Source organism: Thunnus albacares, chromosome 8, assembly GCF_914725855.1.
Source record: "Thunnus albacares chromosome 8, fThuAlb1.1, whole genome shotgun sequence".
NCBI lineage: Eukaryota > Metazoa > Chordata > Actinopteri > Scombriformes > Scombridae > Thunnus > Thunnus albacares.
This window is the reverse complement of record NC_058113.1, coordinates 3597997-3624144: the sequence shown is the minus strand read 5'-3', so window position 1 is coordinate 3624144 and position 26148 is coordinate 3597997. Positions and strand designations below refer to the sequence as shown.

Genomic DNA, 26148 nt, shown 5'->3' with positions numbered 1-26148 from the left:
GACCAAAAAGGTTGTCCTCTATGCACTTATTTGATTGGATTGTCAATGGCAGGACGAGAGTTTTCTGCCACACGTCACTGCCTCGCTTGCATACGAATGCAGCGCGGAGCAGGTGATGGTCCTAAGGGGAAACTGTTCATTATTCCACAAACTCCTCTCACTAATCTGTGCTTAAGAACTGTTCTGCTCTCTTTTTCCTTCAGCCTCTCTCCCTCTCACTCCCGATCTGGACATGGCCTTTCTCTAAAGGACAGTGGAGCGTGCAAGAGACTTTATCTGGCCTCGTTTTCATCTGACCTTTGAAAAAAGTAGCTTTTATGTTACCTCAGGGTTGTGTAACATGCACCCACATACCTACAGTAATATCTCAAGTCAGGCTATTCAACAGCTATCTCAACTGATTGTATTTTTAGAATGGTCACCCTTGAAAGAGGAAAAAAAAAAGGAAATAAGAAAATAACCAGAAGGCGCATGTTGGATAATAGTTGCAGTCGAGGCATAATAACACAACTCATATGTCAGAGAGACATGTTTCTGGTTCAACAGAAGCACGAAGAAATCAGACACAGGATGGGAGACCATGTTACAATAACTGCTAATGGACAAGCCTGCTTTTCAGCGTTGAAGAGCAAACATTTTCATTTACTATCCAAAAAACTGTGTCGGCCATCCCAAAGTGAAAATTGAACTTTTTTACACATCTGAAATAGATTAAATTACAAAGAGAAACATATTTTTTGAGAAAATAGGTTTTTCAGGGTCTTTAATAAAGAGATATCCTGACTTTCACTCCCTATTATCGGTCATGTTTGAAAATCACAGGATCCAGGGATGCAATCCCCACAACAATGCAACTCAACAGTGAGTCAGGACCAGAAAAGACATTACACAGGTGGAGTTCTGTAGTTCTCCCCATGACAAGTAAATTGAAACCAGTGTAGTTCCTCTTCAAAAGAGATAATAATGGAGGAAGGCGTTGAACGGAAGGAGAGGTGAGATTGGAATGTAGCTAGTTTACATAACAGGTCCAATTGTGTCCAGTGTGTCCCATTAAATGAAAACTAATGTATTTGCATACGACCAATTATCTTTGATTATATTGATTATTAATTAATAGTTTTTATATTAACAATTGGTCAAATGACCACACACAATTTGAGAGGGGTTGCTTGTCGCCACCCACATAAAAACCCGTAGAAAACCCCACAGAAAAATGATCGCCTCTGATCTACACATTTCTTAGCATCTTCCAGCTCACTGTTTTGGTTTTACAGCCTGCAACTTTACTGTTTTAGTTCAGTCTCATCGCTCTCCTCTACCTCATTTCTCAGAAAAACAAAAAAGCTCTGAAAAACCAACAGCAGCAAATTAGCAGCTGGTGAACAAAACAGAGCATTTAACAGCTAAAAATCCAGATAATTTGCTCAGGAGTTGGTGGAGACCAAAACTGAGCTAAAAGGATATTAGAATTACATTCATTCAATGGATACAAACATGAATAAATAAATGCTGATGTTGATTTGTATCTGCTGGATGTGCAAATAAGCAACTGCTTGCCAACATGTTCAACACAACATCTTTGTAAGATGATAATATGTCAGTGTTGTGTTTACCTACGACTCCCATAATGCACATTAGTAGTGTGTTTCATTAGTTTCGCCCTGCCTGGTAAATGCCCACATGTTTCAAACTCCTTGTAGTCTCCTGAGATGCTCAATTTGCTCAGGCATTACAAAGTTCTACCAAAGCCATTATCAGATATTATACAACTGTTTTCACAGCCTGAGGAGTACTCCCCATGACTATTAAGCTGAGTTTGAGGTGTGGACTGATCGAGAAAGGTAAGGTGGGTTGCTGACATTAAAACGTGGGATAAAATAAACATAGCATGGCATATATTTCTTGTATATCATATTTCATCTCCTTGGTTTAGAAAGAATAAGGAGTGGAGTATAGACAAGTGGCTGTGTGGTGATTTAGTCATGCACAACAACCACAGCATTTCGTAGCATCTGAGCGAAGCATGCAAAACCTCAAAACAATTAATGAAGAAACAGCAGCATAGAAGTAGACATCTTTAATATAAAAAGCTTATGACAGAGGCTTAAAATCTCACCTTTGCTAGCTGCTATCTGACAGACAAAGTACAGGGTACCTTGATGATGGGAAGCTTTTAGTCTTGAGTCCTGCTCTATCTTTAAATGTCTGATCACTTCAAGCTCAAACACAACCCTCTGAGTCTGTCACATCACTTCTTCTATTGCACAAGAAAACCCAACAGCCTACCAAGCATTTTACAGTATACTAGACGTAACAGAAGTACAGATATGTCTCTGACAGTGGCATCACACCAGCAGTGGAATGCCAATAGGTCTCCTCAGGCCTTGTGGACAGGCCTCTAGTGATGCAGTTTGGTAATGGGCTCCCTGTTTGGAGCAGAGTGAAGCAGCCCGAGGACTTGGCCTGAGATAAGGAAGAGTAATGATCTTTGGCCGATGAGTGAGCCATGCTGTGGCCGCTTCCACTCTAGCGGTCTCATTCTGCACACGAACAAATGCACCGCACGGAGTCATTGCTCCAGTCCAGGATGTTTTCTGGAAGTCCCACTGAGAGTGTCTGAAGCTCAGTGTCTGGGATGTGCCGAGAAGCTCCCGGGGGAAGCGAGTGCTGTCCCAGGCTCTGGCATTTGAAAATGCTGTTCATCCTGTGTGGTTTCTGGGGGGCTTCCTGGCCCTGGCTACAGGACCACAACAGATGGCCAACTGGACATCCACGTTGCGGCCTTCTGGTGCCATCCTCATGCCACATATGCTTCACCCCGCGGCTATGACTTCCTGGAGATTGCTTTCTCACAGTCTCTCACAGCCGTCACCATGGCTACACAATCCCAATTGTGGCGAACAGACCTCAGTGTGCTTGAACACACACACACACACACACCAGCATTAAAACCCTCTTGAAGCCCTAAATCACTACATGAAAGGCATTCCAAAGCCACTGTCTGGTATTATTTTATCAGCCTGACACATATTGGTAATGCTGGGCAGTGGGCAACTGCCATCACTTTCTCTTAATATTCCTTAATATTCAGATTTCACATGTTACAAAGCAGAATCATTGGAACTTGATAAGATGCGTCTCAGTCAAGCCTCAACAAAAGCTGACTCTTGAGTGAATGGATTTCACTCTCTGGTTATAACAAGATAATCAGAGGCATTTCTGAGCACAATCCTGAGCAGTCATCTGGTCATGCTTTGGGAAACAATTGGGCCGCTTTGGCTGACTGATAAGCTCAGACTAATCTGTGGAATACTTTGAAAGCAAACGCGATTGATTATATTGCAATCAAATTGGCTCTGCAGAGCGTGGTAGATGAGGTGCACAGCAGGTGGACAAAATAGTGGACAGTACACTTGAAAAAGGGCTTTGAAGAAATGAAATCACGATTACGAACACAGCTATGGAGGCCAGTTGTATTAGTTTAAATGCTATTTAACAGTATTTGTAGGCTGTAAAGCTATATGTAACTATTCCGCATTAAAATGTCTAAAAACAACTAGACCTATGTTATATATTTTGTTGAGTTGTGTAATTACTTTATCCCAAATGTTTCCAACAATTTTCAAACCCAGAGAAATCTGTAATTTTAATTAAGGTAACGGTCCATTTGGTCGTCCGTCAATGACGTCATACCCGCTCTACCAAAGAGTATACGCGCACAAGATGCATGCGTCAGTGTTGTGGTTGTCCGCCACCGTGGCATCTACCAAAGAGTATATGCCATCAAGATAATATGTCGGTGATGTTGTTGTCCACCAGTCATAAATTGACTTTTATGCAGCTTGAAACCACATTTTTTCATAACCATTACCATAGTTCTTGGTCATTTTTAACTACAGCTTTTAAGAACAACAACAACAACAACAGTCCAGTATTTTGTGAAATATAGATCAGATGAGAAAACTGATATCAATTACATCTATGTGTGCAGTACAAAAATACTTTACTGCCTGTTAAACCATTAAAAAGTTCTATTTTACCCCAATGAGTTAAAGCTGCACTAATCAATATTCTAAATTAATAAAGAGTCAAATAACTAAGTGCAATTTGAAAGGGGTCGCTAAGAGTGACAAACCCACAGAGATTTAACACTTACTAAGTTTACATGCACATAATATTCCGGTTTTATTCCAAAAAAGACAATATTCCTACTAAACTGTTTACATGGCTAATGAAAATGAATGTTCCACTAATATTCCCGTTTACATGCAGAGGGTTTTCAGGGTTTCCCTCTGCTCCAGTGTGAACAGGAATCACAAGATCTCCACAGGCAGTGAAGTAAACCAGCGAGGTGAAAAACATTAGTGAGCTGCTACCTGATATTTATAAGTGATATTGATATGACTGGTATAAATTAATGGTTACAGGAACATCCAGTACCTAGGTTGTCTCATGATATTTACTACACTGCTCAGTGATTTTGGTGCATCACACCAAGTCGTCACCGTCAGTCCCCGGCTGCATGTCAGGATAATAACCGATCCCCTCCGTCCCCATCATGGAGAAGGAGCGCTCTGTTTTTCAAGTCTTCCCTGAACAGCTCTCCACTCTCCTCTCATTCCTCTACTCTGTCTGCCTTCCTGCTCCAGCATATGTCATTTTGCCTGCACAGGGGTGCGTTACACAACCAACCCATCATGCATCTCTATCCCAGCCTTTCAAACTATTGGCTAGTTGGTTTGTTTACAATGCACAGAGCTGGCCGTAAACAGGTGTGAAGCCATGTGTCACAAACTGTGGTAAAAACCCGCATATTGCGAATGTGCTGTATAAATGTCCAAAGAATGCTCTTAAGTAATATTGGCATATCCCATGTTTCAATCGCAAAATGCAACATTCAGAATAAGGTCTAATCCGGAATATCCAAAGGGAATATGCTGTTTACATGTCCCATATCAAAGTAGAATAGTATTGTGCATGTAATTGTAGTCACTCAGTTCTCCTCAGATTCATGGAGCTTAGCATGTTTCAGCTCTCAACTACCGTGTCTAGCAGCAGCAGGCAGCTGTTTTCAGTGAAAAAGCTGAAAATAGTTGAAATACCTGCATACAGCACCAAACTGCAGACAGCTTGTTGTTGCGTTCTGATAAAGTGGTCAAAAACAGAGTTAATACAGTTAACAGTGTTCACATCATACTGAAAGACGCGGGTCTTGCACTGCATTTGTTCTTTAGCTCAAGGCAGGATTCTTAGCCTTCAGTCATTGGCTTCATTCATAATGGTCAGTGTAGCTAAGGTTTGAACTTCAACAAATAATTTTTGTCTCTTTGGAAAAGGTGTATTTTCACACTTTTGACTAAGCTCCTGCAGTGTTCCTCTCCTTCCATTCTTTGTGATAAATTAAGCTACACATGTCCCTATCTTATCTTTGCACTCATTACAGAGATGAAAATAATACTGATGCTCTCATCTGAGCAAGGCTGGTTAACCAACTGGGCGCCAGACCCCCAGGGGCCCCCATAGGGCCAGGTTCACTGCACGCCATCTATGGTTATTATTATTGTGTCAAAATCTAATTATTTCAGTGAATATTGTGGTCCAATTCTGCATGTCGCTGAATTTCCCAAAATATCACTTGTGCTTTAAAAGATTTTTACCACTGACCCATTTTTAAATGCAAGTTTTTTCGCAACAGACAACAGAATAAGTGAACATCCCTGCCAACAGCAAAATCTTTTAAACTATTTAATGTGTTGAGAAGCTTATCAGAACTTAAAAATACAAAACTGTCAGCATACACAAAGCATTGATATTAGCTTCAACACAGTTCAGGTCTAGTGACCACAGTGTCATTCCTGACATTACACAAACTGTTGCAAATAGAACTTTTCATGTCCTCATCTTTATATTTTGGTCAGACACAAGTAATTACAAAGAGACAACGCAGACACAGCAGCTCATTATCTGCATTCTGTTGTTCTATCGCTCCATTCTCTGGGGAGAGTAAACCATGGCATCTCTATGCCCTTGCCAATACTTTGTGGAACAAACAAAGATGTGGGGCAGAACCAGGAACTAATTTCATTAGCGGCTGCCATTTGTGACTGATTACAGGCTGTTCTCAGTTGCTGGCAAGGAGGTCCAAAGTTCTAGGAGGTTAATAACCAGTAACAATCAATTACTTAACCAATCTGATATGATCAATGGGGTTTCCAATCCGGCAGACAGCAAGATGAGTAGCAGAATACGATAAAACCTCAAACATTCTGAATTCTCTACAGCAGCAATGAGCCACAGCTGAACCGTTCCCAAAAGCTCAACTGTTTTGCATCAGCATAATGGAGAATACACATGTACAGGTTGGATGGTTTCCCAACTGAAATCTAGAAAATTAAATCATTGTCTTTTTTAAAACAGAGTTGCTCAAGCAAGACTGTCTAACAGAGTGCCATGACAACAGAGCACAATCCACACAGGAAACAGGAAAAAAAAATGTAAATCTAATGAATAAAGAACTAAAGATGAATGAAATTTAATGGGCATATTAGGATGAAACAATGAGCAGGAGCATATTAAAACAACACTCCCAGGCAGAGGTTGGATCACAGTACATCTGCATTGTCAAAAAAAGAGAACGCTGCACCAGTAGCATCTTAACTAGTGTACTATCAGCCATCAGTGGGCCTCCCCTGTATTGCTGTGCATCTCCGTCCACATCAGGCCTGATTATTCTAATGATGTCTAAACCTCTGTCCGGCCATTATTCACACATCACAGAGCCCGGCCTTGTTATCTCTGACAGCAAGGCCTCTTGTCTCTCTGAATCCACAAATTAAATCTAGAAAAGGACTCCTTTCCCTTTCCTCTGTGTCCTTACTAGAGGCTTCAGTTGCCATCCAGCAATCAAGTCACTTACTTATGCTATAAGATAAACTACAATCCAATCTCACCTATTCATTTTCAACATCGTTTTCTAACTGGCAGGAAGACAACATTTGCCTTCCCTGGGCATCTTTTGTGTCATAACAAGACTAAAAGGTGTAAAGTCCTGTTAGAGGCTACAACATCCATTAAACCAAACTGTGCTGTATAAAAACAACATACTGGCAATTTTGCTGTGCTTAGAATCCAAGTAACAGGTGCTACAGGAAATGCCATGGGATCATTAAAATCAGAGTTCATCTAGAGTTGCTCAAAAAATTTCATGGCAATCTGCCTGTTAGATATTTTATATATTTTTTGGTGATCTGTTATTAGAAAAAAAAACTAAGAAGTGTCCTAAATAGGTTTCTGCTCTGGTGAGCATGAATTGTACACAGTAAATTTCATAGCGACTCATTAGATGTTTATGTTTCTTGTGTAAAAATATCAACAATAAGCTCCACACAAAGTGATGGGTCCTAATAATCCTTTGCTGTTGGATAATCAGTTGCTTTTCCCTCAGGGTTGGTTGATTTGAAGTATGTATAGAAATATATGTGCTTATTATTGCTTGCTAAATTACATGCCTGATGAAGGCCATTCCACAGAATTATAGTTACTAACTAAATTAACTGTAAGTTTTGCGAGTGAGAGTAAGATGGAGCGTGAGGTCAACAGATGGTTCGGTGCAGCGTCAGCACTAATCCAGGTGTTGTAACAAACCATTATAGTGAAGAAGGAACTGAGCCTGTAGGGAAAACTGTCTTTTTGATCTACATTCCAACCCTCACCTATGGTCACAAGCTTTTGGATAGTGACAGAAGGAATGAGATTGTGCATACAAGCGGCCAGAATGAGTTTCCTCCATAGGGTGTCTGGACTCAGCCTTAAAAACATAGTAGGGAGCTCAGAATCTGGAAGGAGCTCGGAGTAGAGCTGCTGCTCCTTCATGTTGAAAGTTAGTTGAGGTGGTTTGGGCATCTCATTAGGAGGCCTCCCTTTAGACGGGTACGTACAACAGATAGGAGACCCCAGGGCAGAGCGGGAACACGCTGGATGGATTATATACAGTATCTCATCTGGCCTGGGAGAGCCTCAGAATCCCCCAGTAGGAAATGGAGGACATTGCTGGGGTGCGGACAAACATGTCTGGGTTACCTTGCTCAGTCTGCTGTCACTGCAAGCTGGTCTCAGATAAGCGGCAGAAAAACGGATGGATGGACTGTAAGATTTGACAGTGGTTATCCATCCATTTCATCCCTCTCTGCCAGTCATCTGGTTTGTGGTGACAGCAGACTAAATTTGGTAGCCCAGACATTCCTCTCCCTAGCTACTCATGATCCCAAGATGTTCCCAGGCCAGCAGGAATACAATATTTAATTCCTTCAGTGTGCTCTGGATCTACCCCAGGGTATCCTCCCAGTTGGACATGACTAGAAAACTAAAGAGAGGCGTTGAGGATATATTTTGCTCAAACCACTTCCACTGGCTCCTTCTGGCACAAAAGAGCAGCAGTTTCATTCAAGCTCCATCTGGATGTTTGAGCTCATTAACCGCCCTGCAAAGGAAACTAATTTTGGCCGCTTCCAATATCTCATTTTTTTTCTGTCACTACCTAAAGTTCATGAACATAGACTGCAGTTGTAATATAGACAGACTAGTAAACTGAGAGCTTTGCCTTCAGGCTTAGCTCCCTCTTTACTGTGATGCTCATTGGTACTGTACATTGTCCACATTACTCCAGATGCTGCATCAATCTGCATACCAGCGTGCGTTCCATTGTACCCTCACTTGTGAACAAGACCCTGAGACCAAAGACCTAGGCCCTCAAGACACTTGAATTCCTTCACTCCTAAAAGTTTTAACAGTGTGCAGAAGTTTATTCCATCATTTATTGTCCTATATCAGATGAGACTTTATTGATCCACACAGGTTAAATTCACAAGAGAAAAAAAAAACACTGAGCAGAAACTTAGCTATCTGTCATAAAATGTACCAGGAAAAATGAACAAATACAATCTAGCAATTTGAGAAAAGCCAGCGGGCCTCCCCTGAAAGCCAGTGCATTTACGATACAAGAAATAGAGGAAAAAGTCAAATGACAAATGACAAGAAGTGGAATCCAGGTGAGCAAAGGTTACTTTTCAGAGAAAACTCTATTGCATTACCAAAACCAGGAGTATTCATATCAGATTTCAAGGTAATCTCATACTTATATGTAAAGGTATCTTTTTATGGACAGTGCAGGTGATATCCTCGGGTCCACAATACCAAGTAGCAGAAAATATGCATTGTCATTACAGCTCCCAGTGGAGAAAAAAAGATATTTATTCATTGAGTTAGTAGGTTAGCTAGTTCTGACTAAAAAAGTATTTTGAGAAATAATAGACAGGGCAGAAATCATCTTTTCTTTTGATCTCCACTTAGTTTTTCACACACAGTATTTCAGAACATTCCTGATTAATTGCGACAGAACTGGGGGCAGTCAAAGCTATGTGACATATTTATTAGAATTAATTTAGCACAGTAGGGGAATACACATTGTAAGGAAATATACGACGGTGGTGGGAGAATGTTTATTGTTCCTTTTATGATGGCCAGTGGGTAGTAGAGTTTTTCAAGGTGTCATCACAGCTAAAATAATCACACAATGCAAAGCAAAAGCGACATCAACACTGTGACTTTCTGCCAAAGGTTGATCATTTATATGTATAAATACCACAGCAGATGGCGTTTCTGAATGGGAGCCATACGCAAACATTATTCACAGATGCGATGGAGGTTGTTGATCTCGTGTCATGCTGACACAGCTGAGTGTCTGGGTGTGTCACTGTGGAGATTTCAATACTACACACTTCCAACCAGAGCTACACTATAAACAGTCACCTCAGTTTACATCAAGAGTGCTGTACTTAAATTGATATGACAACATGAATACTCCATAACTGCTGTGGTCAGGAGAATTTCCAGGACTCTTAATAGTGGTCAGAGGCCATAAAAGGTTGACAAAATGCCAGGTTACTGTCTGCTTTTGAGGTTTAAGAATGATTACATGGTGTGTGTGCAACACAATTCACACAGTAACACAATAAAAGGAGTGTTTCCAAGTGTCTAGTTCGAATTGTGTGGTGAACTGTATAGTAATGTATATATGATCATATTCAAAGGTACTGTAATAACCATCACCAGGGTGCACAAGTCTGAACCTTTTTCAGTTAGCAGCAAGAGCTATAGGCTTCAATAGTTGTTGTTCCATGCATCCTTTCATGACAGACATTTCAAAGCAACACCAAGTGGGTTCTGTTTTTTTGTTTTTTTGGCCACTTGGGGGCAGTAGAACAAGCTGTTAACACAACACTGACATACTGTGACCATATTGAATGAATAGAGAGAAAGTTTTTGTTAACAGTTACCCATTTACACATGCAAGAAACACAGGAAGTTTGGAAGTTTCTGGCAACCAAATAAATGTAAGCCCAATATTCACCTTTTTACCCCTGTTTTGGTTGGTTTCCTCAGCTGCTAAATACTCCACTATGTTCACCAGCTAGTGGCTAACTTTGTCTGTCTGCTGTTTAGTGCTGAGCAGGTATTGCTGAAAGAGGTTTTTGACAAAAGTGAGATTGAACCAAAACAATCAAAATTAACTAAAAAAAAAAAAAACTCCACTGAACTGAGAGGAACTGCACAGTCTGGCGGTAATTCTCTGTGGTAATTCTTGGCACTGCAAGCAACCCTTCTCACATTGCTCTCAGTCATTAAATCTGTTGTTAATATTAAAAAAAGATGTTGTTTTAAACAGGTGCTACTAATAAAATTCATCATGGCCAAATCCCATTTCGGTGTGACAGTTTAAGGGTCCAGCTACTATAATCTGCAAACTGGCAAACTCCCATGGTTTACACTTCCCACTGTTAAATACATGCAGTGTCCACAATAAGAAAGGCCTATTAGCCATGATAACACACTCACCAACAAATGTAGCTACGGTAGTGGAACAGTAACCACAATTTAGCTGAACATATTACAGCCCATGACCCCATTATAAGCCCCAAAATTGACTTTGCCCTATGAAATGTTTTCATACTGTCGGGTCAGATCCAGTATGGAAATATTTCTGGGGCATGAGGACAGTTCTAAGGCTGGGGAAGGTTCTCCCAGCACACTGCCAATACCTATGTTACTGATTTTTAAATGGCTTTCTTTATGCTTCATCAACCAAATACTATGAGAGAGAAAGACTTGACTTTACAGTGTCAACACAGTGTCAGTCTTACAAAGTCCACATGACCCAGACTGCATATCCCAAACCCACTTGGGCTACTCTAATCTTTTTTTTTTTTAAATATATAAATAAATAAACACCGAATCATCACTGAATAATCATAACACACAGTAGATAATCAAATATCGAATAGAATAAGAAATGGGAAGATGAAATAGTTAAGGCTGGGTGATATAATGAGAGAGGAATCTGCTGTCCAGATCGGCTAGATGAGCAATGAGTCATGCAGAGAACACCCACCATTCAACATCCTGTTACATATACTCTGGCTAACACACCACAGAGCTTAGATTAATTTCAGACATGCCAAAAAAACATGAAAAGATTTCAGATTATATTAATAAAAATCAGTTCACACTCTTCTACTTTTCTAACTTTTCTAGCTTACGTAATATGTAAATGAACCATTTGATAAAGTGTATCTCATTTGCAGCACATAACTGCACACCTACGGCTTCATAGGTTTTATTCAGACAAGAATAATTTATTCCATTTCCATATATTATTGTTATTCTGCTTTTCTTTTTATTCTGCCAAAAAGTTTTTGTATAATTTCCCTACAAGAATCAAAAAGTATGTCTGATCCATTTCAGAATGGTTTTTATTGTGTCCATGTACCTCCTTCAGAGGTCATTACGGGATAAAGAACATCTTTTTGTAATATTTTATCTAAAGTTTAATAAAACAGTTGAGCCAGTTCAGGCAGACAAATCAGGTAGCATCACTACATCCACACTCTCCACTCTCTTTTGGCGAGCTATTCAAGCTGTCAAATGACAGTGCTGCTGCCGCTGCTGCTTCACTGTTCACTACAAGTGTCTTCACAACCATCATTGCTTGATGCTTGCTCTTATAACACCCTACATGTCAAGTCTCACATTTTACCCATAAGACTTAGCTTCTTTGATCATCATCTGTGATGTGAAACCATCAGATTTCCACACAGAGAAATAAAAAGTGTGCATTCTGGTTATAGTTCAGTAATAAAATCTTAGCAGACTCAGGTGCGTCTAACATTGGACAGCCAGGTTGTACCAGCGCAATGATTCAAAAGTAGTTTTGCCGACCGTGCTAGCATTCAGCACCAGAGTGTCAGAGCAGTGAGCAGAAACGAGTCAAATTGCTCTGCGACATTCTGCCCTCAGTTTAATCATCCTCCTCTATTTCCATTTCCATTCCCAGTTAGTTTTGTAGTAAGGTCATTTTTAAGACAAGGTTAAGACTCAGTTTGTAAAAATTTATAGCCTGTCATGCCGTTATCCTGTGTTGCTCTGCGTACAATGACACAGCCAAAAAAAAAAGTGCAATAATTCAAATGACAAAATGAGATTCGATTCATGTTCCTCTGGACTGATGATTGGAATCATTCATGTTTAAGGAGCAGTGCTGGTGTACAGTAATATATTTTGGATATATTATCTTATTACTGATCACTGTTAACTGTTCAAGTACCTGAAGAAGTTTTGCTTTGGATTTGTACTTCAGGACATTGAATTTGACAGGAAACAATAACTATCAGCTTCCATTTGAAGGTGTTTTTTGTTTCTGTGTTTGTTTCCATATGTGATAACACTGCCATGAAAACATACAGGAACACAGAAAATGTGTACTTACATATATACATTTAAGGCCCCAGGCCTCAGAAATACTGAGTTCCAAGTTTGAAGGTCAGCTTTTAAGCCAACATGGATGAGAAATCCTTAAAATGCTCTGAAAAAAAGATCATGTAATATGATCAGAAGCTCCAAACAGCTACTAAATGGACATTGTGAAAAGACTCTTTTCTCAAAGAACCAAAATATATTTCAACCCAACCATAACCCCAAAACATTCGTCAGGTTTCCATCCAAATGAAGCACAAATTTTGACCAAATTTCCAGATAATCGATAAAAGAAAACGCAAATTAATGTGCATTTTCATCCACTACTGTTTTGTGAATATTAATAGTTAAGCGCATTGAGGTTGGTGGCGCTAATCAAGTGCAGCAAACCACGAAAAGAAGAAGATGGGCAACGCAATGACGTAATTAGTAGAGCGACAGTCAAAGCTGTGTCAGTTATACAGACATGTATTGAATGCTGCCCAGAGATGAAGAACAGAGCTAATAGTGAAAACCCTCTGCTGCCATTTTTTGTCTCTCCAGTGGGGCAGAAGCTTCAGGGACATTTAAGTCACATGTTTTGCTAAATCTGTTTCCATTGCACTTTGTCACATTTTACTTTTATCAGTACAACAACTTTTCCAACTCATCCAAGTGTAAAAACTTTTTTTTTTTGCAATATTTAGACTTTTTTTTTTCAAATTTCCAACATTTCCACTCATGTTTTTTTATGTACAAATTGAAAAAGTACATAAAAAAGAGTGGAGAGAAATCCACCTACTGCTGAGCCAAGGCTTACCTATAAACAGGTACGGCTATGGCTATTTTCTGACAATTGTAGCACTGTGTGTAGGATATGATATGAAAATCTGTGATTTTCTTTTCATATATTCTACTCAGGTAATGACTGAATATGAAGGTCTACTTCAAAGTTCAAAATTTTTTTGTTTTCACCTTGTGTCAATCACATGTCCCAATCTGCTGCCTCTTCACTGACATGTTTGCATTCATTTAAAGGCCCACTTGGTTTTTAAACCTTGGTAAATGTTATAAAGATACTTAACTCATCAGAAAAATATTGCTTCTACAAATGTAAGCCTGAAAGAGAATGGGTGGAAACCATCATCCATGTTGGGCATCCAGCCAGAAGAAGGCCTGATTATGTTATATTGGTCATACAGAGAAACTGACTGTAACACACACATATCCATCCTTCCTCTCTGCACATCTCCAACAACATGGTATCCATCCAACAACTCACACTCCTCACGCACAACCTCAATCACTACATGTTTACAGTAGAGAGACTGACACAGTGCATCTGTGCCTCCTTGTTGTCTAGAGAAAGCAACAGAGAGGCATCCCTGATGGCCTCCCATCCCCCTCATCCCTGCCTCTCCTCTCTCCTCCCCTCTCCTCCTCCTCCTCCTCCTCCTCCTCCTTCTCTGTCTGATGCAGCATGCGTCAGTAAAGGCAGAAAAACACAGGGTGAAAAGGAGGGATTCCTCCTGCTTTACCTTTCAACGTAGGGAGTGATGTGGACTGTGATTCAGCTGAGATGTTGCTTCTTCTCAGCCTCGGCTGACAACATCATATGACCATGTACCACCTGCTCCTACTGCCTGGTCATATGACCAGATTAGGCCCTGGCAAAGATCTCTGGGATTTGTAGTCGAGAGGATGGCCAAGATGGAACTGGATTCTAGATGAAAATATATTTTGGTTAAAAAGCAAAACAGAAATAAGTCCATCAACTCTCGACTAAGCTTTGTATCAACATGATTTAAAACCATCATTTTCAGATATTTTAATATTAATGTCATTAAATGTATTTAAAATAAAAAGTGGAGCAATGGCAGATTACTGACACATTATTATTTTGTCATTACAATGAATTCGAATATATGAATGTAAAAATATTGTAATCAGGTAATTATGATTCCTTATTGTATGAGATATCATTCATTTTAGCAATGTAATAACGTCTACCAAGGGGACCATCAAATGAGCAGATTAGAAGAAACTGAATTTCCCTAATACAAAGTGTATTATGGATGTCTTTGTGTACATGTAATTTTCAATAAAATAATAATAGTAATAAAACAAGTAACTTGAAAAGGAAGCATAAGCACTCAACAATGAGCCTTCCTCAGAACTGAGCAGATGAATATGAGAACATTCTCTTCATCACCTTAGGGGCAACTGGATGTACAGTACAATACAATCCTTAGAGAATAAATGTCTATATCGATGAAAAACAACTGACACATTTATACATCTCTTAGATCTTTCATCCCTATGTTTTACAGATGAATGTAATACATTCTGGCTTAGACTTCCCCCACTACTAAAAGTAAGATAAATATTAGAGAGACCCACAAGATAATAGAAATGAATATAACATGCAGTGTGAAAATTTAATTTAAATCTTTTATGCATATGTAAGTAGAAGAATACTATTTCAATTATATACAATGGAAAATCAGAAAGATTATTAAATCAGATAATAATTCCAATCATTTTTGAGTCAATTTCTTGCCATGCTTTTTCAATCTCTGTTATCAAATCAACACTCAACACTTATCTCTTTGGCTAAGCTTCATATAAATGTAATATTTTTGCTTGTTTGCATTATGTAAATTATCCTCCTCTTGCATTAAAAGTGCATCATTGCAGTGTATCATAGGCATGTTTGTTTCTTTTTGCTTTCTCTGTATTGGTTAGGATTGCCTATATTTATCAATGATATATGTTAATATTTGCTTGTATATTCTGTGTATAGTTTTATGAAGGCATGTGTCCTCTAGCTTAGTTGATGTACTTCTGGGGCATGTTGTTGGAAAGTGGCCTAATTTTCAACTCTAAGGACACCTATCATACCAATGGTAGCCACTTAACATTGTTGGATGTTACAGGACAGAGTGAACTCAGCAGCCGCACAGTTCTCTGTTCTCTATTTCTCTGTTTGGCGTCTTCAGGTTAGGCTAACCCGTTGTTGCTAACATTGGAGCTAACCCCCTTCACTTTTCCAGTACTTGGGGAAATAACAGACGTGATTTTTCTTGGTCAAGACAAGCTGCAGCATTTATTAACTGACACACTGTAACCTGTACTGTACATTTACTGCCAGATTGATAACGTACAGCTAAACTTTTCATTTGCTCCACCTGCGTTCACCGTCTCTTTTCTGCCGCTCGCTCTTTCCCACCCGCTACGCAAACATATTACACAATACCATATTCCTTAACGTAGTTAAGCTACCAATCGTTTCCCAGGCAACAAAAAAAGAGGTTGACTTACGTATCGGAACAGCGCTGCACAGAAGCTCCCACACCATGGATGTATTATAAGAGTTGGACACCGTACTAAACATGGCGATCATTCAGTCCTATAGGAATTGCTCGCCTGGCCATGGATGAAAAAAAAGTTTCTAGCTTCCGGGTTTGCTTCCGCGTTGTGCGGCCCACTGAATATGCGCAGTAGTGTTTCCCGCACTGGCCACGCCCGCGCCCATAGACGTTACATTGTGATGACGTCACGGATTTTTAAATCGCTTTTCTCGGCTTGAGGAAAGTTTTACAAATATAAAACCTCCATGAATCAAAAATTCATCGTAGAAGGAGTCATAATAGACGTTGTTTGCAGCTCGAGGTGTCCTGTCAACAGTTTTACAGACGTCTGTTTTACAATGGTGGTTTATGGGGAAAATCCTTTTTGGGCCGCAGGGGGATTTTTCGCTGCAATACCGCGAGTGGCCACTGGGAAAAATTGGCTGAGCGGTAAGGACGAGAAAAAACAGATCATGTTTCCATCAACTGTTGTGAATATTATTGTGTGTAAAGAATTACACAGAGCTCCTGCAAATATTCTATAACTTCACTTGTACATTGCTTTAAGCAAAAGCTTCTGCCAAATGTAAAGCTTTGTTATTTGTATTTCATTTTTAATGGCATTGTCTATCTACCCAAACCATGTAACATTTAAAAGGAACTACTACTATTTTGCATATTATTATTATTATTATTATTATTATTATTATTATTATTATTATTATTATTACTACTACTACTACTACTACAACTACTATATGTTTTATACTACAAATGCAGCTAGTAAGCCACTCAGGCCAGTTTGGCTGAAGTCCTCATCACTGGGCACTGACTAAAGCTGGAGCTTAAGACTGACAGAGAGCCCAGCTGGACAGCAGGTCTGAGCCAAATCTGACCACTTTCAGCCCAGATCTGAGCCACACCCTTTTTGCTTCCTGGGGATCTCCATTGTGGAGCCACGCCTGGTTGACAGGAGACATGGAGAGCTACTGAAATGCTTTGAGAGATTCTGCTTCAGTCTCATATTTTACTCAATACACTCATGTTTTAGATATTTTTATGGCATCTCATGAAGGGAAATGTGACAGACTGTCATACAATCAAAGAAAATAATGTGCACTGTAAATAATAATGTAATGTGGAGTGTCCCTCTTTGCTTCAGTTACTGTGATACTGAATCTGATGTCAGCAGAGGTGGCCACTGAACAGCCAGTCTGTACTCTTTTATGATGATGATGATGATGATGATTATTATTATTATTATTATTATTATTATTATTATTATTATTATTATTATTATTATTTTACAGTAATGTCACTTTAAAGTAAGACATTAAGGTATAATAATGTGTTACTTTTGGTTCTAGATCTATCTTTACTTTTCTTATGGCATGGTGGTGTATCCTAACTCTAACCCTTGGTACATAATTCTTAAGTCCATGTTTCATCCACATAGTTTTGGCAGTGGTACAGTTGTCAGTTAGCCTCTGAATGTATAGCTCATGTAGAGAGTCTTGTGAGAAACCAGAGCAGGAAAAGCCTCTAATTTCATCTAGCTCTATCATTTGGGAATGTTTTGGTTTCTTAGTAACTTACAGCGACAGGAGTGTGGAGCTAAGAGGAGACTGCCAAAATTGTTGGAGCGCACGCTAAGCCATTTGCTACAGCATCAGCCAAATGTGTCTATTCCAGCGACTGAGAGCTACTTAACTGTGTTAAGACTTGAAAATACAGTGAGTCCTTACTGAGTACAAGCATAAAACAAATATTAAACTGCACTGCTGGCTATACTAGTCCATTTAAATTAAAATATAAATTTGCTGCAATTTAATGGACATTTTTATTGAAATGTACTTTATATTTGAGATATGTAGGTTAAAGTCCTGTGGTGATTATGGGGACATATTGACATTTTTATTTTTTTACAGAAAGAATTATGGCCATCATTTAACATCTGCATTTTCAAAATAAATTACAAAAACAGTATTTTCTTTCTGTCTTTAGTTTTCACTGCTGTAGCAAAGACATACAGTACTGAATAGGAATGTGCAGAGAGCCCACTATTTGTATTTGTATTTACATTTGTTGAGGCAGCAAAATTATTTGTTTTGTTGTAAGTGGAAAGAGGCTTAAAAATCCTGTTTTTGTTTTTATTACACTTTTAATTTTAGAAAATTTAAGTGTTAAAATAAGTATTCATGAATAAACTACCTTACAAAGGAGGTGTCCACTCTGGGTCTCAAATTGGCGATGTAACCAACCCATGTGCTGGCATTTAACATGTTTTTTTTTTTTGTCTCGCTGAAAACAAATAATTTTTAAAATATTTGTACAAAATAAATATTCATAAATAAAGACACTATTTGTGCTTTGCAAAATAACGTATTTGTATTCGGGCACATCCCTAGCACTGAACCAAGAGTCCACTTACTGTTCAGCAGCTTTCAGGATTCAAGATTTGCTGAATACAGTTTTTGAGCTGACTGATGGTGAGTTTTGAGGGTTAATATCAGTGAAGTGATATGACTCCTGATCATGTATTGAACTACTTAAAATCAATAAAGGAAGAGGTCCTCAGCAAAAATTAATATTAGCCAATATTAGCTGAGAGAGAAGCTTTCTAAACAGACAGGTCAGCCAGACTCTGCATTATTTGAAACCTCTGTATATGTAGTCTGTGCAGATGTGAGCCTCTTTCATATGGACCAGACCTTTTATATGAAAGATAAACTGTAGAAGTCTAAACATTATAACATGCAGTAGTATTTAGTATTAAAAAAAACTCCAACCAAAAATAAAGAATTTGGAAAATTTAATGTAAATAACAAAATTGTCTTAGAGGTTTATTCAAAGCACAACTAACATTTCATTCATCAACACTCAGACAAACATCAGAATTTTTTCTTTGGACTCCTCAACTATTTGACTGTAAATATAACATATTTTGGGGGAAAACAATATGTTTTTTTTTCTATTGAGGACACATCCCCTTGTACATTTATTTCATGTTTTCACATTACTTTCTTTCAGCGTGGCTTTTGTTTTGAAACGTAAGCGGACACCTAATGTGTGATTCTGTCTGGTTTGACGCTGGTATTAATATTCCCCTCAGCTCCGTGCAGCTCTGTGTTGTGCAGTTGAACCCTGCTCGGCTCTCGCTGCTGCAGCTCTTTTAAACACAAACTGGGATCTCTCCAGAGGAATGGTGTCCACAGAGACATCTGCCTCACTGACACCAAAGTGACCTTCACACCATCCCACTGTCAGATCAGTATGGTGCATATGGCAAGAAAAAACTACAGAGACTGTGGCCAGCTGTCCTGTCCAGAGTGAGACTGATGTATCTGGTAATCAAGCTGTTAATGACATCTTTGGATCTCAGCCAGTCAGTCAGTGTTATCCATGTCTGTCTGTTGATGGAGGATTCTCCTGTCTTTACTCAATCTTCACACAAACAGTGTGTAAAACAAACTGCCCCACTCACATTAAAAAAAAAAAAAAAACATCATTTGTAATTCTGAGATTTTTGATGTCTTGGTGACAGAGGCATCATACTGAATGCTGGGTGTTAGGGAATTACTCACGCTTCCTGCAGGGGAAGTAATTGTGATGAAAACCTGGGGTACACACTTTCTGAATAATTTCCCTCACATTTTCCCAAGAGGTTTCTCGGAAAGAGGATGTCATTTGGAATTTATTGTGGGGAAAATAAAGGCAGTGTTCAGTTGGTACATTCTCTAAATCCATGTAAAATATACATTTTGTCTACTTGCAAACATATTAATTCAACATATATATATGTTTATCTCGGTTTTGCTGGAGTTCTCTCAGGGAAATTCACATTCTCCCTACGATGATATAATTTCCCCCATTCACAGTTTATTAAAACCTTGACTTGACACTTGACCTCATATCTAGCTGTCTCCCTCTCTCTACTGTCAGCTGTCATCACAGAAGAAAACAGACTATTTCTTGTACTGTGGCTGTTTACAAGTCTAATGGCTTCTGGAATAAAACCAAACTTCCTACTGTTTGTTTTACATACAGGCGATCTAAAACACATACCTGATGGCATTAGGTTAAAGTAGTTGTACAGGACATGTGTGGGGTCCTTGATACTCTTATATGCGTTCTCGAGGACTTGTGCAGTATTAAGCTGTACTAGTGATCTTTGTGTTTTTCCAATAACTTTAGAGCTGAGGGTAACAACACCTTGCAGTTGGTTCTTGTCCTTTTGACAAAGGAATGTAAACCAGCAGATAAGTGAAAATTTTAAAATATTTTCATTGAAAGAGGAATAAAATCATGTCGATATTCTCTGATCGACTCCAAAAGAGTTTAGTTTAGGCTACAAAGACAGTAGAGATGCTGCTGAGCCTTTTTCACAATAACATCTGTTAGTCACTAAATTTCAATCAGTCATCAAACACAGTCCCCAAATATTTGTAGGTCTGAATGATTTCAGCACTTAAGCCATGAATGATTGTTGGAACATCTGTTTTGGTGAGATTACCATTTCTTTAGTTTTGGACATGTTTGAATCCAGAAAAGACCTATTGCACCAGTCCACAAACTCTGCCATTATGGATCCATGTGATTGGTTTGACTGACTGAGATGAGACAGAATAACACCGTTGTCACCAAATTTTACAATATGGTGAATTTTACATTTGCTACAACAGCCATCAATATATAAAATAAAAAGTCCTGATTTTGTCCTGAGGCTGGCACTAAAGGGTTTATTGGAAAAGGAGAGGCTGAAATTTGCAAGCTTCCCTGTTAATTTCAGTACGCGGACAACCTCTCCTTTTCCTTGCTGCTGGATCCAACCAGGCTTGGACATGCAGACTATCCACCAGGGGTGGAGCAAAATCCAAATACGGCATTTGGCACAGCACAAATAGTGGGTTTCTATGAATATTTACTTCAAATATATTTTTTTTGGAAGGAAAAAAAAATAGCTAATAAAATCATATAGCTGGTTTTCCTCATGTGAACGTGGTGGGTATTTGTGCTCTGTCTGCTTGTGCTGATGTGACACTGAACGGAGCACGTGTGTGTGTTTGTGCATGTGTGTAGCTGCTAATCTGTATATAATAAACAAAAAAACGTAAACAATAAAGGATATTTTCAGAATACAAGGCAGTCTCGAACTTGGAAGTATGCCATGAGTCGAGCCTCATAATAGATTACTGAAGAACACTTATTTTAACATTAATATTCTAAAATTAGAAGTATAATAAAAAAACATAAACAGGATTGTTACACCTATTTCCAATTTTATTTAAAGACAAAAACAAATAATTTTGCTGACTGAACAAATACAGATAGAAATAGAAATACTGGGCTCTGGGGGGGGGGGCATATTAATGTGCTTATTGATTCACCAGAGCATTATGGTTTGCTAGTATCTGGTAATTTGACAAAGTAATTTCAATCACTCCATGAGAAACAGTAAAAAAAGTAAAAGCATCACAGGTAGGGCTGTCAGCCTTAAAAGAATCATTAAAACATGTTACACCAGGTATTGGAATCAGTGTGAGGCAATTCTGAAAAGACACAGAAAACTGGTGCATCACTCATACAAACTGTGCAATTATTTAATATGGCAAGCAGAACAGTCTGGAAAATTATGGCAGCATATGCCAAACTTAAACTGCATGAGCAGAGAGGAGCAGCGGTGGGGAGTGGCAGCACAGACAGGAACAGACGGACATTTAACAGGACAGATGCTTCAGACATTACCACAGTTCAATGCAGCACAGGGCGTCCAAGGAGCTCCAAGGAGGACTGAAGCTTTCTGAAATAAAAGACTGTGCAAATATGAATTCAGAAAAGCACAAATAGTGTGTTTTACAAAAAATATGTGTCCCTTTTCAAATTATTTGTATTGGGAAGCCTTTGAGAAAAACACAGCTGAAGTCTGCTTACTACTTTAGTCAGGCATTCTTTGAAAAGAACAAAATGGTGTTTTTGCATGTTTTTGACACACAAATCCCATTCTACATATTATTGCCTGAGATTTTTAAAAAGAATGCATTAGTGCTGTTTTGTGTTTGTCATATAAACAGTCTTGCAGTGGCTTATGATGCATGTGCGGTGGAAAGCGTTAAAATCAGCAATCCTTTTTTCTACAAAATATGTGTATGTACTATTCATTTGCCTAATATGATTTGAAGAAAAAGCCACTGCTTCTGGATTAATTCACCGGCAAAATGTTTTCCAGTCCTGGAAATGTGACATTCTTGTTCTGCACAGAGGTTGTAGGGAGGATGTCAAGGTGGATGATTTTGACATTGAATCAGAGATTGTTAGTTAAGGTAGGGGAACATTTGTGGTTTTGGTTTAATATCGAAAAAGTCAAAGTGTCCTCTGCTGTTGACTTTAACCAGTGCTAGAAGTGGGCTGGGATTAGTAAACCTATACGTTTGTGTGTACCCTTACTTTATCTAGTTCACTATTACGTCTCACAAGCTGCTGATACTCTTATCAGCTCTCTCCCAATCAGGTTAGATTCATGACAGCCCAAACTAAACTACATTACCCAGGGTGCACAACATGATGCAAGTTGTGCCATCTGTTTTTGTTCTTGTCTGCCTGCTTTTCTCTGTTGGCGGCTGGTGGTCTACAGTATGTTAGTAATGTAACACTAACTGGTTCCAAAATGGCAATGCAAAGAGAGTTTCAAATCCTACCCAACAGCCTAATGGTAGCCTACTAAATGCAGACTGAGAGCAGCCCAAGCAAACTAATATTTAAGCAATACCTCTAGCAGCACAATGCCTGTTGATGTAATCTCAAACAAAAGCACCAGCTACAGCTAACAATAATAACATCTGCCAAAATGTAAGTCCAACTGCTAAAGGAGCAAAAGAATGCTACACTTTTTCCTCGAGCAACTTCCTCTCATGTTCACTAGAGAGCTTCTCACACAGAGGCTGCAAGAAGATTCTGCATTGAGACATTTGGGCCATGAGACAGTTGGACACATCAAGCACATCTGAAAGAAGACCACGAGGGGCTTGTTTTAAGCAAATGTATAATATTCTTGAGTACATATATGTAGTGATCATAAGCTAAATTCAGGAAGGAAAGGAAACATCTGCTATCAGCAACTTTTTTTCCCCCTGTATTCTTCATGAATGCACCTGCCTTGTGTCTAAAGATGTTTTATCACTGGCTGTGGTTATTTTGTACACCTCTGTAATCTGTACGCTACTGTTGAGCAGCCATTTCTGTATGTGTTCAGATGTTTCCCTTTGTTGACTTTGATATATAAATCGCTACTTGGGCTGGTTCCTCCATACCTGTGCACTACATGTGTAGAAATCAAAACCAATATAGCCTGCGTTCTCACAATGTTCTACAGATGTTGGCTCCCCTCATTAGGATGGAGTTGAGCAAAAAGGTTTTTATTAACACTTATTTTAATTACCCCTTCCTCCTGGAGCAATGTACAGAAGGAAATTAAATTGTCAGAGCTGATTATTGTTTTTGAATTTAAATGTGTTTGCCTTTAAATTTACAGTTTATATAAATTTATAATTTATACTCTATTCTGGAGCGTTTTAGAAAGTCATAACTATGTATTCCATCTTAACTGGATATTGTGAATACTTCTTGTAGTAACAGCTGTTGTCTTAGTCTGTTTATGTTGTTTGTATTTATTGTTCTAACAGTGTTTTTTTTATGGGGCCCTCTTGTCCAGGTCTTTATTAAAAAGGAGACTTTAATCTCAATGATACATTTAACTAATTAAATAAAGGAAAATTAGAATGAATGAGTTGCCTAAAAACAACAAGAAAAATGTTTCCTCTGTATATTGTTAATTTAGAAGACAGCATGCTTCATATCGCTTATGCAAACATCCTGCATATGACTTTAATTTTGTTGTAATCAAACATATGACAATTGCTTGCTGACCACAGCTGCATTTACAAGCCTTGCTTTAATAAAGTCAAACCCAAAAGACAAACAATAAGCAACCATGGAGATGGTGGGAATAAGAAGGTGGGTTTTAATGCTGCTGCCTGAATTAAAAACTACTCTTGTTGTACCTAATTATTGATTGTACAAGGTGTATGTGAATAAATATTCTATTCTCATCTCACATCTGTGAACATACTCTACCTACCTCAGATACTTTTAGAGTCATGATTTTGACTTCCTTCCTTGTGAGTGTATGTGTGTGAGTGAGTGTATGTGTGTGAGGGTGTACCAGACAACCGCTGGGCCAGTGAGGGAAGATGAGTTGTTGCCCCTGCTTCTCCTCTGTAGCCAAGTCCTGCTTTGTCTGTGCTTGGGAACAGCGATGAGACAGGAAGAGAAACAGCATGAAACTGCCTCCAGATTGAATTATGCATGCCTCCATCTGCTGACAGAGGACAAGTCTGTCAGGCCTCCTCAGTGTCATCACACACACACAGATACATACACAGCTCACTTTACTCACACGGATCTATAGTTCATTGGCCCACTCTGTCTATGACAAACACAATCCCTCAGGTTGACTGTGCCATTCACTTCAAACTGCTCCATTATTGTTCATCCTCATGGTATTGGCTGATTCAAGAGCAAACACAAAGCATGCATCAGTACTCCCATCAGGACTGTTCCTCCTGAATATCAACAATGGAATGTACTTCTATGTCACAATCAGATACTTTAAAGCTGAAAGTTGCTGGTTTTATCCCCAAGCTGACAGAATGACTCAGGGGAAGGAAAGTGAAAGAGCAGAGTTTACCCCTCCATCATTACCCTCACTGGTACCCTTGGACAAAGCCATGGTTTGGTCTCCATCTCCTTGTATTTCCATCTTTATTACAAACAGTACTTGATTGATGGTTGATTCTAGTTGTATGTAGGACTGAATGTTAGTATCCCACACAATACACACTCTGCTGGGCTCTGTTTTGCTGATAGGCCCATAACATCTCCAGAGGGTTCAGCAGTAATTCCTGGCGTCCCAGGATCACCCCTTCAATGCCATCGTTCACTTAGGAACCCAGTTGGAGTCCCTCTTCTTTATCCAGTGCTGTTCATTCTTACAGCTGTTTTCAACATCTCCAGAGAGATCTTTTACTGCCTGCCAGTGGGCCTCACCTCAAACCCCCATCTGTCTAAGTAGTCTTGATGTTGATGTGGCTACAAAGCCTCTGCAGTCTACCTCCACTGGCCAGACCTTTCTCCAGCCATGTTGTTGAGCATCAGCTGCAAGCTCAGTGTACCTGAGGCTCTTGTGCTCATAGACCTCCTCCACTGCATCCTTTCAAGATACTGTGAGTGATGTAAGCGAGACGTAGTGAGGCCAACCATAGCATGAGGTCTGGTCTGAGGTTGGTGGAAGCAATCTCAGCAAGCCAAGTCTCTTGCCAAAGTCTCTGGTCTCGTGCCCCGCCTATCTTTCCGGAGTCTGGTCTTGATATGAGGAGTCTGGCTTGACCCTTACATTCCTGGATGAATGCTGTTGCCAAAAGATAGGATGGGGGTGAAGGAGGCTGTTGATGCTGTTCTGCCAGCTTTCCAGCACTGCTACAAGTCATCATAGCACCTGGTTGTGAAACCAGGTGTACCTGCCTTGGGTGAGACTTGTCTTACAGCCCACCAGGATGTGTTTAGTGGATTTGTACTCCTTCAGACTGGGGATGGGTAGCTCTAAGACACCATAGAGCCCTATACTGCTGAGGAATCTGGGAATGCCAAGCCATTTCCTTCCAATTAGCTGATTAACCTCTCTAGCTTGTCCACCTTCGCAACTGGTGCTTCATACAGGGATAGTGGCCAGATGACAGACAGGAGTAACCTGAACTGCATGCACTAAGGTTTCAGTTTGCCAGGGGTTGAGGTCCTGTCAATGCTTTCAAGGCCACTGAGGGCATCCTTGCTGAGCTGGTTTATTTGCTCTGTGTTCTTGAGGGATGTATCGTACCACTGTTCTAAGCTCTTTACTGACTGCTTAGAGACTGTTGGAATCATCTCTGCACTAATGTTGAAGTGTCTTATGAGGAGAATA

General features: G+C 39.3%; 1 protein-coding gene across 5 annotated transcripts in view; it reads right to left on the bottom strand.

The window, feature by feature from the left end:
• Positions 1 to 16160, bottom strand: part of tsnare1 (T-SNARE Domain Containing 1) — a 218893-nt gene extending 202733 nt beyond the window's left edge. For 3 of the 5 annotated variants that reach the window (XR_006404418.1, XM_044358495.1, XM_044358494.1), the window contains exons 1-2: positions 15951 to 16047; positions 14325 to 14509 (exon numbers count right to left, since the gene is read on the bottom strand). The gene's annotated coding sequence lies outside the window, so the exon portion shown is untranslated. Of the gene's footprint in view, positions 1 to 14324; positions 14510 to 15950; positions 16048 to 16107 lie in introns of those variants that run through there. The other 2 variants (XM_044358493.1, XM_044358492.1) reach the window with 2 other exon arrangements.
• Positions 16161 to 26148: the final 9988 nt, after the last annotated feature.